Source organism: Sinocyclocheilus anshuiensis, unplaced genomic scaffold (genome assembly GCF_001515605.1).
Source record: "Sinocyclocheilus anshuiensis isolate Anshui unplaced genomic scaffold, SAMN03320099.WGS_v1.1 scaffold778, whole genome shotgun sequence".
Lineage (NCBI taxonomy): Eukaryota > Metazoa > Chordata > Actinopteri > Cypriniformes > Cyprinidae > Sinocyclocheilus > Sinocyclocheilus anshuiensis.
Window position 1 is genome coordinate 267406 of NW_015544177.1, and position 17134 is coordinate 284539.

The 17134-nt window shown below is 34.7% G+C and overlaps 1 pseudogene; it reads right to left on the reverse strand.

Moving 5' to 3' along the window:
• Positions 1-17134, reverse strand: part of LOC107696255 (dedicator of cytokinesis protein 4-like) — an 82311-nt pseudogene that overhangs the window by 38752 nt on the left and 26425 nt on the right.

The following is a 17134-nucleotide window of genomic DNA, read 5'->3' on the forward strand; positions in this document are numbered from 1 at the left end:
TAAGTCATGAAGTTACCAAAAAGGCGGCTAAAGCTGCCTTAAAACTGTGTATGTATTTGTTATATAGGAGTCAGATTTAAGAACATTTCTCTGAAATGCAGTGGTTTTCAAAACTGTCCTGGAACAGCCCAGCACTGTCTCCCTCATCTAACACACCCGATTCAACATGTCAGCTCATTAGTAGAGACTTTAACACCTGAAGTGGGTCAGAAAAGGTAAAGAGTTGTAAGAAAATACGATGCGTGTCAGATCCACGTCATGCTAAGCAGCGGCAGCTCTTAAAGCAGCCAAAATAACCTAATAACCAGCTGCTGTGACGTCTGTTAATCAAAGAACAAAAGAAAAAAGAGGAAATCAATAACTTTTGTATCTTTAAGGATTAATCTTTATTCAATTTAGTGTTTGATAACTTTATTCAATTTCTGTATATTTCCAACTTTCTGAAGGGCACAGGAAGCTAAATATGACATTTATTATAATGGGTTTATGTGAAGATTGTTTTTTAAGTTCACTTAAATTAGAAGTTATTTTTTAAAATCTAATAAATCTTAAAATTGATAGCCCTCAATTATACTGTAATGTTGAATGGCTAGTCAATGGTTAAATATTAGGGGGAAAAAACAATTTCCTAGAGACATCAGTGGTATTAGTATCAGTGATACTCACCTTCAGTCATAAAAAAAGATGCCATTAAACACATATTAAAAATATACTGTCTTTATGTTGTTTCTACATTAATTTGAAGATTGAATGTGAAATTATTGCGATATAAATGTATATTTAAAAACTTTAATGTTAGGTGGGATTAATCACGAGTGATTTCAGAAAAAACTGTGCAATTAATTAGTTAATTTTTTAATCGATTGACAGCACTACTTTATTTACATAAATTTGATGTATTAAATTAGAGATATTAGATAATCTATTATTTATATCTACATACATTAAAAAGAAAATATTTCTTGTGTAGAATTTAGGGATGTTGAAGTTAACGCGATAACGCATTAACACAATCTCACTTTAACAGAGTTTTCTTAATTAAAATTTTTTTTAAAGCGCAGTTAAAGGATTAGTTCACCCAAAAATGAAAATTAGCCCATAAATTACTCACCCTCAAGTCATCCTAGGACCTAGGCGTATATGACTTACTTCTTTCAGACGAATCCAGTCGGAGTTATATGAAAAATTGTCTTTGATCTTTCAAGCTGTTTAATGGCAGTCAGCGAGTGCTGCAGTGAATCAGTCCAAAAGAAGTGAAATAAAAAGTGCCCATCCTTAATAAAAAGTGTCTCACACGGCTCTGGGGAGTGAACAAAGTCCTCCTGTAGCGAATCGATGCGTTTTTATAAGAAAAATTAACCATATTTAAAACGTAATAATCACTTTAATCTAGCTTGCGCTCACTGTTGTACACTGGAAGCAGTTCCGGGCAGATGACGTATGGAGGTCGGCTTTGCGCATGCGCCGCTCAGAAGTGACGCACGCGGAAGCGCAGGGGAGAGATCAAAACAAAACAACGTTCACAAACTAGAAGTACAAAACGAGGATTTGTAAAGAAGAATGTCGGAGGATTTCGATATAAGCCAATAGGAGACTGGTTTTCCTTTGCTAAAGTAAGGAAACTTTGCTTCCTTTGCTCCTGTTAACAAACGTTGGTTTTCACGAGACTCACCGGCGCTCGCTCAACACTGACCTCATACGTCATCCTCCCGGAACTGCTTCTGTGTACAACTGTTGGCGCAAGCTAGATTAAAGTGACTATTACGGTTTGAATATGGATATTTTTCGTACAAAAACGCATCGATTCGCTACAGGAGGCTTTTGTTCACCCCCCGGAGCCGTGTGAGACACTTTTTTTAATGGATGGGCACTTTTTATTACACTTCTTTTGGACTGATGCACTGCAACACCCGCTACCCGCTGAGAAACAGCTTGGAAGATCAAAGACATTTTTAATATAACTCCGATTGGATTCGTCTGAAAGTAGAAAGTCATATACACCTAGGATGACTTGAGGGTGAGTAATTTATGGACTAATTTTCATTTTTGGGTGACCTAACCCTTTAACGTAGGTTCTATATGACCCTATGAATCACCCGTTGTTCAGGCCAGGGTTGCCAGGTCCACAGTTTTTCCCTTCACAAAGCAATCTTTGTAGCACGTTTCCCATCCAATAATCACAAAGAGCTTTGTGCTTTTTAACTTTTGGTAGGAAACAGTCTCTCTCTCTCTCTCTATATATATATATATATATATATGAGTGTACATAATAAGAAGATTCATACAATTGATATACACAGAGACTGATACACAAAGACAGACAGTACCTTGTGGACAATGAGCTCTTGTGTCCCATCAGGCAATGGTCTCCCATCATCCTGCATCAGAGGAACAAAAGAGAAGCCGAAAAGCTTCTTCTCACCCTTTTCTTTTGCTGTATGAACAGAGACAACCGTAGTTAAGTGAAATGAGTCAATAATGGGAAAGTCTAAAATCTCAGAAGGTGGAATAGCAAGTAGAAGTAAAATCAATTTTCAAGAAAAAAGTGCAAGTGAAGCATAGTGGAGTCTTACTGGAGCAGTGCCTGAGCTCGAAGCGTAAATGTGTGCCGTGAAACATCTCCAGAGGGATGGGCAGTTTGATCTGTTCAGCCCAGCGAGGGCTGTTACTGTGATACAGGACAAAAGATCGGTTCTCATCCACTCCTGGTTCCCCGGAGCCACAACAAACCAGACCCTGAGAGAGAAATGGAGAACATGGAATTGACCTCAATTACATTTTTAATAAATATTGATAGTCGTACTGTGAACCATTCAACAGTGTATGTTATTTTGAATTAGCCGTGAACCATAAATGATCAATGATTTTGTACATTTTGGATCTGAAAACCAAAAATGCTCATGAAAAATCTGAAAGCTAAATCTATTCCTTTATACGCAACATGACTTGGTCACAGGAAACTCATGACATCCAGCGACGGTTCTCACCTTCAGAAGTTGCCCATCACCTCCCAGCAGATAGATGGTGACTTCCACATTACGTGCCACGCTTTTTCCACCTTTCTCAAATTCACCCCTCTCAAGGGTCACATACAGGTCGTTTCTTATTTCACCTGCAGGAGGAAGATAACCGTATCTCAGAAATCATTTTCAACAAACACAGCACTTCCAGTCGGTTATCATTTGTTGAAATCAGCTTATCAGGAGAAGTAGCTGTGACACATCAATTGTGTGCTGATACTTTGATAAGTGACCATGAATACTTTGTTTACATTGTCCTTCAATACAATATTGTTGTATATATTTATTATAATGTAAGGCTCATTCCTTTATACATGCATACAGTCTGAGTAGGACAACAAAACTGTTAATGTTAGAAACACCACAAAACATTTCTAATTACTCTGTCAACACATGTGGCTCAAAGATGCCTCGTCGCCTACTTAGGGTGTGAAAGCAATTTTGTTCTTTTGTTATGCATGTACATCATGTGACAGTGCGCAACACAAGAACATGTACGTTTACATGTATGAACATGTACATTTGTACAACATTGACTACCTGTATGGTATCTTTATTAGATGTTTCTGTGTTATATTATGACATAAATGACACTGTGATATCTCAAAGTTCACGGTAACTCAATAAAAACAGTATTTTGTTCCTGTAAAGCAGGGTTCCTCAAATCTTGCCCTGGAGGTCAAATGCGCTGCAGAGTTTAGCTCCAACCCTGATCAAACTCACCTACTTGTGATTTTCTAATGATCCTGAAGACACTGATTAGTATGCTCAGGTGTGTTTGATTAGGGTTAGAGCTAAACTCTGCAGGAAAGTGGATCTCGTGGGCCAGATTTGAGGATCCCTGCTGTAAAGCCTGTATTTACACTGCTAATCGATTAATTAACTGCATAATGACATGATTAAACCATTACAACAAATGGCACGGAGCGGCCACATTATCATATGATGTTATTGAATGACAAAAGATACCGTAAAGCTAGAGCTTTAATTTACATAATGCAAAACATAAATTCAATGGTAAGGTGATGTAAAAACGCAGCATAATGACAAGTAAATACGATTATCCCACCTGGAATGATGATATCAGAGAATCCCAGCCTCTTAGTAATAGAAACGTTGCGGGTGAAAAGACGCATGTAATCCTTGCGAATCTGTTCCATATCCCCATGCAGGAGTTGGAGAGAGACATTAAGGCCTACAAAATAAACACAAATGCATTTCAATAAACCTTTGTGGTAACATCTGACAGTATCATATCATATGTACTGTAAACAGACAACATCCAAGTGTCTGGAACAGAACATAATCTTAAAAGAACATGTATCATTCAGTCTCACAATTTACTGAATAATTTCTTAACACATTGTACAAAATGTAAAAATAAATGAATAATTTATATTATTCACAAAAGAAGATATTCTGATAACCATATATGTTGATAAAATAGTTTTGGGGTCCCATTCATTTCCATACAGTATGTTTTGTCCATACTATGAAAGTCAATGGGAAACCATTTGGTTACCAACATTCTTCAAAATATCTTCTTTTATGTTCCACAGCCACACAAATCATACAGGAACAACAATAGTTTTAATTTTTGGTGGGACTATCCCTAAATAAAATGAAAATTAACTTCAACTTGACACAGTCAATCCCTCTAAACAACAGCCAAATTTGTTTTATTTCCACCTTGTTAATTTTCTGCTTAAGTTGCAATTACTAAGTAATAAAAACCCCACAGAATTACATTTATTTTTTTAAAATTACAGAGTTCAAAAGGTCCTGCATAACAGGAATGACCCAGCTGCCTCTTTATTAAATTAAATATTGGTAATCCGGTGCCCCATTTGTAACATTTGTGCTTGTTACCATAATCTCTCCATCGAATCAATGATAGATCTTATTTTGATCCACCACACTTAATGACAAGCATTTCTCTGCCTCCCTCATTTATGCGACTGATGAAAGCCAATGATTCTGACATCCGTGCACTAGATTTACACTTTAAAGTCCCAAGTCTCTTTGAAGAAACACTTTGTTTCTAGAGTAATTTCATCACAAAGCCCAGCAAGATGTTGAGTTCTTACAGATGGAAATTTCACCCATTCCCATTCCTTCATTTGTCTGAACGACTTTCATCTCAAGTATAACCCTGCTGTACATCTGCTGAGGGACACAGCCTGCGGTTTCGATTGACATGAGAGAAACTGCATAATCTCCTCCTTCTTCTTCATGCTTAAAGGGTTAGTTCACCCAAAAATTAAAATTCTGTCATTAATTACTCACCCTCATGTTGTTCCAAACCTGTAAGACCTTCATTAATCTTCGGAACACAAATTAAGATATTTCTGATGAAATCTGAGGGTTCTCTGACCCTCCCATAGACAGCAAGGTAACTACCGTGTTCAAGGTCCAGAAAAGTACCAAGATGATTGACAAAGTAGTCCGTGTGACATCAGTGGTTCAACTGTAAAGTTACGAAGCTACGAGAATACAAGAAAACAAAAATAACGACTTTATTCCACATTTTCCACTTGTGGACTTGCGTTCACGACAGTACCATGATGCAAGCGTGTGGCGGCACCGGCGCTGACCTAGTTCCGGCGTGATGACATCATTACACCGGATCTGGGTCAGCGCCGCCACACGCTCGCGTCATACTGTCGTGAATGTGCATCCACAAGTGACGCAGAAGACGAAAATGTGGAATAAAGTCGTTATTTTTGTTTTCTTTGCGCAAAAATGTATTCTCGTAGTTTCTTAACATTATAGTTGAACCACTGATGTCACACGGACTTTTTTGTCGATCATCTTGGTACTTTTCTGGACCTTGAACGCGGTAGTTACCTTGCTGTCTATGGGAGGGTCAGAGAGCCCTCAGATTTCATAAAAAATATCTTAAATTGTGTTCCGAAGATGAACGAAGGTCTTACGGGTTTGGAACAACACGAGGGTGAGTAATTAATGACAGAATTTTCATTTTTGGGTGAACTAACCCTTTAAGCCTCCGATGTCTTCCTCAGGGTCTTTGACTCTTTCATTCTGCAGGAAAACGGTCTCATACTTCACAAACAACAGACATTGCAGGTGCATTCTGGGAAATATTTCAGTTTTGGGTTGCATAGATGAGGTTTGATGGATTTATAAGCTCTGAAAGCATCTATAAAACCATGGCTTCATTATGGTTTCATAATGTATTCAGAGTAAGCTGCCCACACGAGTGAAATCACCAGCAGTCCATTCATTTTGATACCACTTGCAAGATGATGCACACCAAGATTACGTAACTACTACTCCACCACCTCCACAAAACATGGCATCAACAACACAACACCATGCACTCAGAGACCCCTACTTCGTTTTTCATCTGTTTGCCTTTTTAAACCTAAAACAAACATTGCTGTTCATATATTTCAGTTATTTTTTTTAACTCAGCAACAAAATCGATAACAGTAATTTGGCTTTTATCCAAGCGATTAGCAATAAGAGCTGGCGATTTCAAACATCTCGAGTGACAAAAATGTCATGAAGAGGGTCAACTGCTCTCGGTGCACACGATCGATATGTCATTCTAGTCCACACTGATAGCTGATGAGTGTGACTGATAAATAGCTACTAATGGTCATCAGTTAAAAAGACATTCATTTAGTGTAACTGAATTACTGCAGATGACTGGATGATTGAGATCAGGTTCTTTCTGATCTAGCTGAACGAATTACAAGTCTGTGTTTTTGGCTTCTGTGTTTAAAATTGTTTGTAATTCCTATCCCATTCAAATGTACCGAGACATCTATAAGTAAGCCATTGTATGGATTCTTCAAAAAAGAGTCTGTAGACCTAAAACTAGACCAGACTTCAATATAAATTCAAGATTGTCACAAACAAAACAAAACAAAACAAATAAAGCAACAAAACAAAGCCAAGCAAAACAAAACAAAGGAAATAAAAAATAAAAAAAAGCCAAGCAAAACAAAACCAAGCCAAAAAAACAAATAAAAGAACGAAACAAAGCCAAGGCGAGCAGAGCATAAAACAATCCAAAGCCAAGCCAAAACAAGCCAAACCAAAACAAAACAAAGCATTTGGCTCGTAAATAAAAATATTGTTACAAAACAAAATAAAACAAAAAAACAAAGCTAAAAACAAAACATAAATTAAAAAATAATTACATAGAAAATATAATATAACATAAAAAATCAAAATACTATATGAATATAGTACATAAAAACTAAATTAAATTAAATAAAAATAGTCTCAAGAATATCAAAGATTTCACAGAGGAGGGTGTTTTTAATTTGGGCCAGTAAACAATCACTTAACAAACATTGTAGCCACCACATACTGCAGCAACAGGGCTCGCAAAATTTCCCATCCCATGCTCATCGGGCAGGCATTCTTCAGATTTTGATAGCCCAAAATTAATTTAACTAGCCCGAATAAAAAAAGATATCCGCTGAATTTCACTGCAGACAAAATCAGCATGATTAAAAGTGACTGTATTTTTTTCTCCAAATAACAAGACAAGAGTGTAGGGGTCCAACGGATCACAAATCTCATGATTTAGATCATGTTGTGGGTTTGGAGTCACAGAGCAGATCATTTTTTGAATGAGCAAAAAACAACATTATCATTTAAAAACACTTTAGTACTTTATTAATACCACAGCAAAAACTAGTAGCATAACTAATAAAGGTCAAGCATTATTAAAGAAAAGTGAACTGTCAGTAATAAAAAAAGAACAAATTACCTCAAGGAAGGGATTTCATTTCACTATTCAAGATAACCCGTGGAGCAGGGCGGTGATACATTTTGGTAGCCAGAATGGAAAACACAATAGCCCTGGGATGTCGGGTTAGCGATTTTTAAAACCTCAGAACACCTTAGCAACTGCACAGGAGTGCCCTGGCAACTAGCCACAACAAAACAGATAAGCACCGTTCACATTTTCTTCAGAAAATGTATAAAGAAAGTTGTTCTTGCAAGCTGATTTGGTGTACAGGAATTACACACTTCACCTTTAATCCACTGCAAATAAAAGACACCACCACTTTTAAAATAAATGATAATAAGTAGCTATTAACATACATTCTATTATGACAAATGTCCAACCCTAAAATATGCTTGGTTCAAAGGTCTTCTTGAAATGCTGGTCTTATTAAAGTGGCCATGCCTCATTTTGAGTCATGTAGATGTCATAAAAACAAAAGTGCCTGAATAACAGCTCTGCTCGGTCTCTCTGTTGAATACAAACTGGCGTATACTTTGACTGCAGGCTTCTTCTGCTGCTCTGATTTAGATCATGTTGTGGGTTTGGAGTCACAGAGCGGATAATTTTTTGAATGAGCAAAAAACAACATTATCATTTAAAAGGTCATACTGTATTTTGTTCCTACTTATAGTATTTTAATTTTTTTGTTGAACTATCCCTTTAAGTAAATTCTGCAGCATGACTTGGTACGATTTGAATACTTCAATTAAATAAATCACTTGGTTTGACGTTTTCAGAAGAACACTGTTGCTATGACAGACAAAATGTTCTTTAAAGGGAAATTGCACCTAAAAATGGAAATTCTGTGCATTATTGACTAAGCCTTCTTAAGTTGTACGAAAACTATGTGAGGAACAGACTGCAATTTCTCCTTTTGTAGAAAGAAAGAAACAAGGTCATACTGTATTTTGTTCCTACTTATAGTATTTTAATTTTTTTGTTGAACTATCCCTTTAAGAAGACAAGATAAATTAAATCAGGTTTGAGACTCTTACCTGTATTTGTGCCAATATGGCTGTATCGTGAGCTGACCTTCCTGATAATACTGTCGTGGATTTGGTACCACTCGCTCTCTGCATTACATCTGTAAACATAATACGCCATAAGTTTGCTATATATTTCAATCAGTTAGAACTAGGGCTGTGTGATATATTTGAACATCATCACAATCACAATGTATTTATGATTATTTTCTTGGTAATATGAAATGAAGGAAAACTGTGAATACAGTAATAATTATAACGCACTTTTTTCATAGTCCTTCCTTGTCTTGCAACTTGTAAATATGAGATTAAGGTTTTAACATTGTCTGTGATTTAAACTTGAGTAGCAAAAACAGAATTAAAGCCATTTCACATCAAACATGAAAACAAAAAAAGGAAACGAATCGAGAACCATCTTGGTAAAAATTAGTTAAGTCATGAATTGAATCAGTTAAGCTAATAAATTCAAACTTTCAATTCAAAGAAAAAAATAAAATAATTAAATAATTAAAACAAAACAAAAACAAAATAAGAAAAAAGACAAAATAAAAAGAAAATAAATGTATTATTAATAATTAATTAATTAATTCAATCAAATAAAAAAGTCATATTTTACAGTATGAATAAAATATGAATTGGTGCAGCAATTTGTTTCATTAATTCTGTCTGAGCCCTAGTTGTAAATTAGTTAGAAATGGTGAGTTCAATACATTGAATGAATTACATTTGTAATAAGTTCAAACTTCGAGTTTCTGAAAGAATACATTGATTTGAAATTAGTCAATGAATTAAAGATATGAATAAAAATATATGTAGATAAAATGTTTTACTGTATTTTAGTTCTTGGATTAAACATTTTGAATGTAACTGCCTATGAAAGTGATTTGTTCTAGATAATGAATTATATTAAATGAAAAAAAAAAATTTAAGCCTTTAATATTTTAAACATTTCAAATATACACTATATATATCATCAATAAGGTGAAAAATATATTTAAAAAAACATAAATAATTGCTGTATCACCCAGTCCTAGTTATAATAAAAAATGTATTGTACATTAATTAGCTTTATAAAGTCACTCCAAAAAAGATAGGGGGCGATACTCACGAGTAGATCTTCAGCAAATGATCGTCCTTGAAGTCAGCTGTTAACAGGTCAGCCACGCTAATCACGGCACAACCGTATGGACGCTTGTACTGCGTGTTACTCACACTTTTCTTCTCACCTGCGACCATTCGCCCTGCGCACACACAAGTTGAAGCTCACACACACTGCTTTTATGAGAATAAATACATATGCTAATACAAAAAGATGTAACACAAATTTTTTTATTCTGCCTCAAAGAACACATAGCACAGTCACAAGCTTGACATAATGCATCATATGACACAAGTATTACAGCCATGTCTTAAACTCTAGCTGACTTGTCAGTTTTATGTAGCTCTTATGGCAGAATGATTAACATTTATGTCTTTATAATGACGCTTGAAATACAAAATATACATACCAACAACTGTTACACAACGAACACTTCCCAATCCACAGTGACATGAATTACATACATGCAAATGAGCATTAATCTATACTGTAACATCACAGAATCTGTACCGGTGCAGGTCATGCATGTAGCTACAAAGACACAAAGGTGACGTTTACAGACAAAGACACCATCTTGGTCACAACTGACTTGAAGTGGCCTGTCATTCAGCCCTTTTAATGCTGCCACAACTATTGACTAATACATTTGACGTAATCTGTGAATTAAAGCACTATCAAGCAATGCACTATCAAGTTGTGAATTCCATATGACACCTATGACAGGGTCACTAAGGCGTTATGACAGGTCACACGGCGAGAAAATTGATGTGCATCCAACAGCTCTTACCTATTCTAAAAATATGAGCTACAACATACACATCTTTGCGAAGATCGCTACTTCCCAAATCCTTAAAAAAAGACAAATTTTTTATTGAGCAATATTTACTAGATTCCATGCACCAAACATTTCTCTAAACCTACGCTGTTTAAAAGTTACTATTTAAAAGATCAAATAAAAATGTCAATTTGACGATCATTTATTGCCATTAAATAAACAAAAACAATGCAATCCAATAAAATGCAACAAAATAATAATAAAATAAAAAGAACTAGCAAAACAAAACAAAAAAAACAACTAGAAAAACAAAAAACAAATGAACTAACAAACAACAAAAGAACAAAAAAAAGAACTAACAAACAAAAAACAAAACAAAACAAAGGATTTCTTATAATCCTGATAAACAGTGAGACAAAACAATATTTTGACTTCCAAAGCCACTTTTTTTCAATGATCTACTTGTCTGCCACAAAAATGAAATTCCTTAAATTATCTAAATTTTGGGGCTTTTCACCGCAAATAGTGATACATGTGATTAATTGAAATTAATGTGTTTAATAACTCCACATTTCATATAATTAATTTGATTACAATTCTAAATCGGCTGACAGTCCTACTCTAGATATTTACAAATGCTAACTGTTGAGAAAACGAACATCTAAAATTGTGTTCTTTTATATTCTTCAAAAATTCCTGCTCAGATTTACAACAAAAAAAAAAACAAAACATTTTTGTTCACTTTTAAATGTAAAAATTTTAAAACATTATCAAAACTAATTTTCAGTCAAGGATACGTGTTCCACTCGGGAAACTATTTATCAACAACAGCACCAGGTTCATTCAATGCCAAGGCAAGCAAAAAAGGACCAAGGACACGCCCTTGGTGCACCCTGAAAAGGTCCATACTTACAACAAAGAGTGTACACTGCCTCTCAGTCTTCTCTGGAGACTTTGTAAGCCCTTGCTTATTGAGGCGCACAAAGAACCTCTCACTGCACAGACAGAAAGAGAGAGAGAGATGGTCAAGTTCATCAAAGACACGCCATGAACCATAAGGAAACACAGTAAGACCGGTGTGAGCGTGAGTGTGTATGTGTGTGTTCGCAACTGCATGTGTTAGTGCATCTCCTCCGACACTAGAGCTAGGTAATTACAAGGAGAGGCCCATTGAGGCTCGGTATCTCCTCGATTCTCCTTCACTTTCACTAAGTGCCCTGGGGCATCACTCGTTCTGAATAATTTACAACGAGGAGGGGTGCCTGAACAGCACACCCCCTAACATGAGTGGCGAGAGAGAAGGAGGGAGAGAAAAAGAGACAGAAACCAATGAAAAATTCAACAAACACATCAAGGCCGTAGTTCCGTCATGGATGTGAAACTAAAACATCCCTCAGGCTGATGTATGTAGGATGGAGAGCTGTAAATATATGCCTTGACATCACAGCCGAATTGAATTTCAGATATTAGTTCCCAGTAGTGCCGCGATCAGCATAATAGTCTGATACCGTCATACATATATATACTCAAGGTAAATGCACTGACGGATGACTGGTTGGGATTGGAGACATCTTTCAGACAGCTAGAAGGAATATAGTGATTCATAATTAATGAAATCGTGGTCAGACTGAATCGATGCACAAGTTTTTTGTGGATTTTTATTGTCGGATCTGACGGACAACTTAGTGAGTAGTCAACATGACAGCCTTTTATTGCATTCAAACTTTTAACCTTATTGATTACCAAATCAAATGTTTAACAACAATGTATTTAAGTATGCAAGAAGATATTCAAACAACGAGAACAAGACAACATTAGACCCCACTGGCTTTCATTGCATGGAAGACGTTTTTCAAAATAGCTTTGTGTTCTACAGAAGAAAGAATGTCATACAGGTTTAAATGACATGAGAATGATTAAACAATGACAGATTTTTCATTTTTGTGTGATTTAATCATACTTCAGTCAATTTAAGACTTGAGATTGGGTGTCTAGGGTCAGAGATGGCACCTGATTGGTCGCATTTCCCTGCTGTCATAGACAGAGTAGAAGACTTCCAGCTCCTCCCCCAGGTTTGAACTCATCATGCTCTTCATCTGAAGGAACAGGTGGTGCATACTGGCCTGCGGGGGAGCCTCGCGTCTACGATGACGTCTCTCCATCTATTCAAAACAACCCAAAATATAATCCTTAATCACTGTAATGACAAAGGCATTTACAACAACAAGATCACTCAAAATTTTCATAAACTATCTAACAGCACTCCATCTAACCACCACTACAGCAGCACATACTGTATCTTTGTGTAAAAATACATAGCTAAAAATCATGTCCATTTCTATTGAATGTAGCAAGTAAAACCAAAGCTTTATGTAATTTGTGCGGTGAAATAGCAGCACAGACACTTATAGCACATCTTCTGGGTAATTTCACTTTTATGTGGCATATTTTTATGCTTTATAGGTTTTGTGTAAGACATTTGTATTCAATAACCTGTAAAACATCTCACAAATCTGAATCCTGAATGAGTTTCAATTGATTTTGTCTGTTGTTCAAAAACAACCTTTGTATTTCTTCGCTATAAACCACATCAAATTATAATAACTTTTAGTACATTATTACATTAAATAATGTAATAACAGATCATTAAAACTGTGCCCAGCACTGTGGTTTCATCTTTAAGCTTTAGACCTATCCTGTGTTCTTCTGAAAAGAAAGATCCTTCAAAAAGTAACTTAACCCTGGGGACGCCACATTGACATTTTTTTTTCGCTTGCGCCCTCACTTCCCACTATCCTCTCTTTAAACGCTCTCTCTAGTCTAGTACATCCACACCCACATCTTGTTCTCTTTTGTTTCTTTCCTTCCTCCTTTAACCCCTACCCCCACACCTCTACCCACCCATGGACCAGTGGAAACTGGGACACGTGTGGTCAGGACAGAGAATTTGGTGAATTCAGACTATATTGATATTGTCTCACTAGCTCTCTTTCAAAAACCTAGTGAGCTAGGCAACATTTTAAGACATTACAGATGCTCTCCTGATACAAAAGCTTAACTTAATAATGCAGCCTACTAAGATACTTTTGTTCTGACCGAATTCTAATGCAGAATTGTATGTTTCCTTTGCAGAGAATGCAATTACGTAATGCAATGATCTATGATTTAAACACACACACACACACACACACACACATATACTATTATTCATTCAGTACTGTAAAAGATCATTAAAAAATTAATAATAAAGTAAATAAAAAGAAAAATTTACAACTATTTTATTTTATGATTATTTTATAACTTTCTGACTATATTATCCCAAATTTGTTTGTGCTATGTATATTTAATACTGAGATGTATAGTTATAAAACAACAGTATTTAAATTAAATATACTATATATATTTATTTAAAAAAAACACACACGCACACACATATACTATTATTCATTCAGTACTGTAAAAGATCATTCAAAAATTAATAATAAAGTAAATAAAAAGAAAAATTTACAACTATTTTATTTTATGATTATTTTATAACTTTCTGACTATATTATCCCAAATTTGTTTGTGCTATGTATATTTAATACTGAGATGTATAGTTATAAAACAACAGTATTTAAATTAAATATACTATATATATTTATTTAAAAAAATATATATTTATACTATCAAAAATTATCTAAATAAATAAATAAAATAATAATTAATAACAAAATCAAATAAAAAAAATGTGTGTGCTATGTATATTTAATAATGAGAAGTATAGTTATAAAACAGCAGTAATGTATTTAAAATAATAAATAATTAATTCATATTTATTTTAAGTATAAAAATAAATAGTAAATAAAAATGATTAATACAATAAAAAATACCAAAATCAAATAAAACAACAAACTATAAAATAAAATATTTAATTAATTAGCTAAATAAAATAAAATAAAATTCCATATCAGTTCCATGTCTGTTAGGGTGTTCCCTTAGTAGGCAGCTGCTTATGTCTGCAGTAGGCAGCTCACAAGGTTTTGGAACAGATACTATATTGCAAAGATCTGTACACAGGCACTGTTGTGGCTTTGAGAGATATGAACCAATTGTGCCAATGATGCTGCGGATATGCCAAATTATAAGGGCAGGAAACTGCATGCGTGAAGTGTCTCTGCAGTTTGCAAACAGCCTGTTAATGCGCCATTTAGCATTTCTCTCTTGTCCTTAATTACTATCATTTCCCTATGCACAGGCGACTGGAGGTGTGTGTGTGTGTGTCTCTTTGTTAAAACAGAGGACGAAGCACTCGAGAGGGAGCCTTGGCGTCAGGTCGAGCTGCAGTTGCCATAGTAACACAGCAAAGAATATGGGTGGCAGAGGAGGGAGGTGAGGTGACTCATGGATAATGGGAATGTGTGTGTGTATGCATGCACGTGAGCGTGAATGTATGTATGACTACCCACCAGCCGATACAGCTCTGTGATGCTGATCTCATCAGGGTCCACCATGCTGAAGTCCCTCCTGGGGACCAAATCCAAACCCAGCTGCCTGTCACACACAAAAACACATCAAATCTCACTATGGTTATTATAATTTTGCATTTTCCATTTTGTTTTTATTTTGGCACTATTTCCAGATTCTGATTTTAACATATAAAATTACAGATTTAACAACAAATTTGTTAGTGACACTTTATTTTTATTTAATAGACATATATTTTATATTAAATAATATTACAAAATATTGATCTTTTTTATTATTATATATAATACATTATTATATATAAATAATAAATGTATAAAAAATATGTAAAGTATTGTGAAAACCCTATTTGTAATTAATAATTAAATTACATTATATTAAATTAAATGTACCTAATTAATTGCAATTAAACACATAATTATTGGAAAACCCCCTTAAATGTGCCATAACCATAGATTTTTGTTTATTTTGCTGTCATTATTTTATTTTTACTAATTTTATCACAGTTTTTGTCTTGGTTGTTATAAACATCGGACCCTATGAAATTTGTTTAATTCCTTCCCCAAATTCCATGTTTTCTGTTTTAATTTTTCTGAATTCTGTTTTAATGGTTTTATTCAATTTTATTCTATGTCTAATCAACTGAATTCATAAAACTTCAACAATGTAATAATTTATTAAAAATGTAACAGATGATAGTTAATGACATTTTTTCTTTTTTTTCAGAAATTCTGTGTTGCCCGTTGTAATTTAACATACACAATATACAAATATATAAATTGATATAAATGTATTATCAAAAGACTTTAACAGTTTAATTATTCTTATAAAATATAATCAATGAAATTGAAAAATTTCTTTCATTTTTAATTTCTTTCATTTTTGGCAAATAAAGTGCTGCACAACAGAGGTTTTAAATCAATACATGGACGTAAAATAGTAGGATTTTGTTTGATATTCCTTAAAATATCACATAAATATCACCTCTACTTTTGTTTTATTCATCCAAATTTTGCCATTCCGCTTTATACAGTAAACGCCATCATTATGACTGGATTCCATGATTCCGTCCACATTTTCCACATTGCAGAAATCATAGGTTCATATATACAACAAAAACCCATGTAATTTTCAGAGAACAATCTGCAGTAACCTTCACAAAGCATGAATCTAATGTGTGAATAATCCATTTCATTGTAAAGCCTCCAAAAAACACTATGTACTGAAAGACACAAAAAATCCATACGTAACACGTCCCACTCGTTACTACCATCTGCGACTTATTTTTTTTAGAGAAAAAACGCATATAAGCATTCAAACACATGGCTGACAGATTGGCCAGCATTTGCCGGCAGTTCATCATCACCGTCCCTACCACTGCGTTCCACCCACTGTTTTTATGTGTACTGCACAATACATGTGAAATCACTCAAAAAAACACAATGTGGCAAAGACAGGAAAGCCCAACTCTAATGGCATAAATGAATCAAACTGAGTGATTTCACAAGAACCCAAAACTGCAGTAGTCGATACCAGTACCATCACAACAATGACAGTAGTTTTATTTTTGACTGTATGTAACTGTATAACTCACTCGTTTCCCCAGTCCAGCCGTGCCGTGATGTGCTGTTTGATGTCACTCAAGCGGTCGTGAGTGAGGTGGCCCACCAGAACCTGCTGCCGCAGCTCCAGTATCTCATTCATCACGTGCCACAGTCTGTGAAAAAGATCCCCTTCATTTCTCTGAGAGAGACAGAAAGAACACGAGTGGGTGACAGAGAAAGTATGTTTATATTTTTTTATTAAATTAGCTCTTAAAAAAACTCTAGTTGGAACAGTTTTGGTAGAAACTGTTTTCAAACTACATCTTATTAATTAATACTTACCAAGCACTAAAAGAATAAAACTGAAAATTTTTGTTTTTTGAATTTTTGGGTAAATGAAACCATATTACTGTCCAGATGCCTGGAAAAAAAAATTTGTAACAACTTTTACATCAGTGGTGAATAGTAAAACAACTCT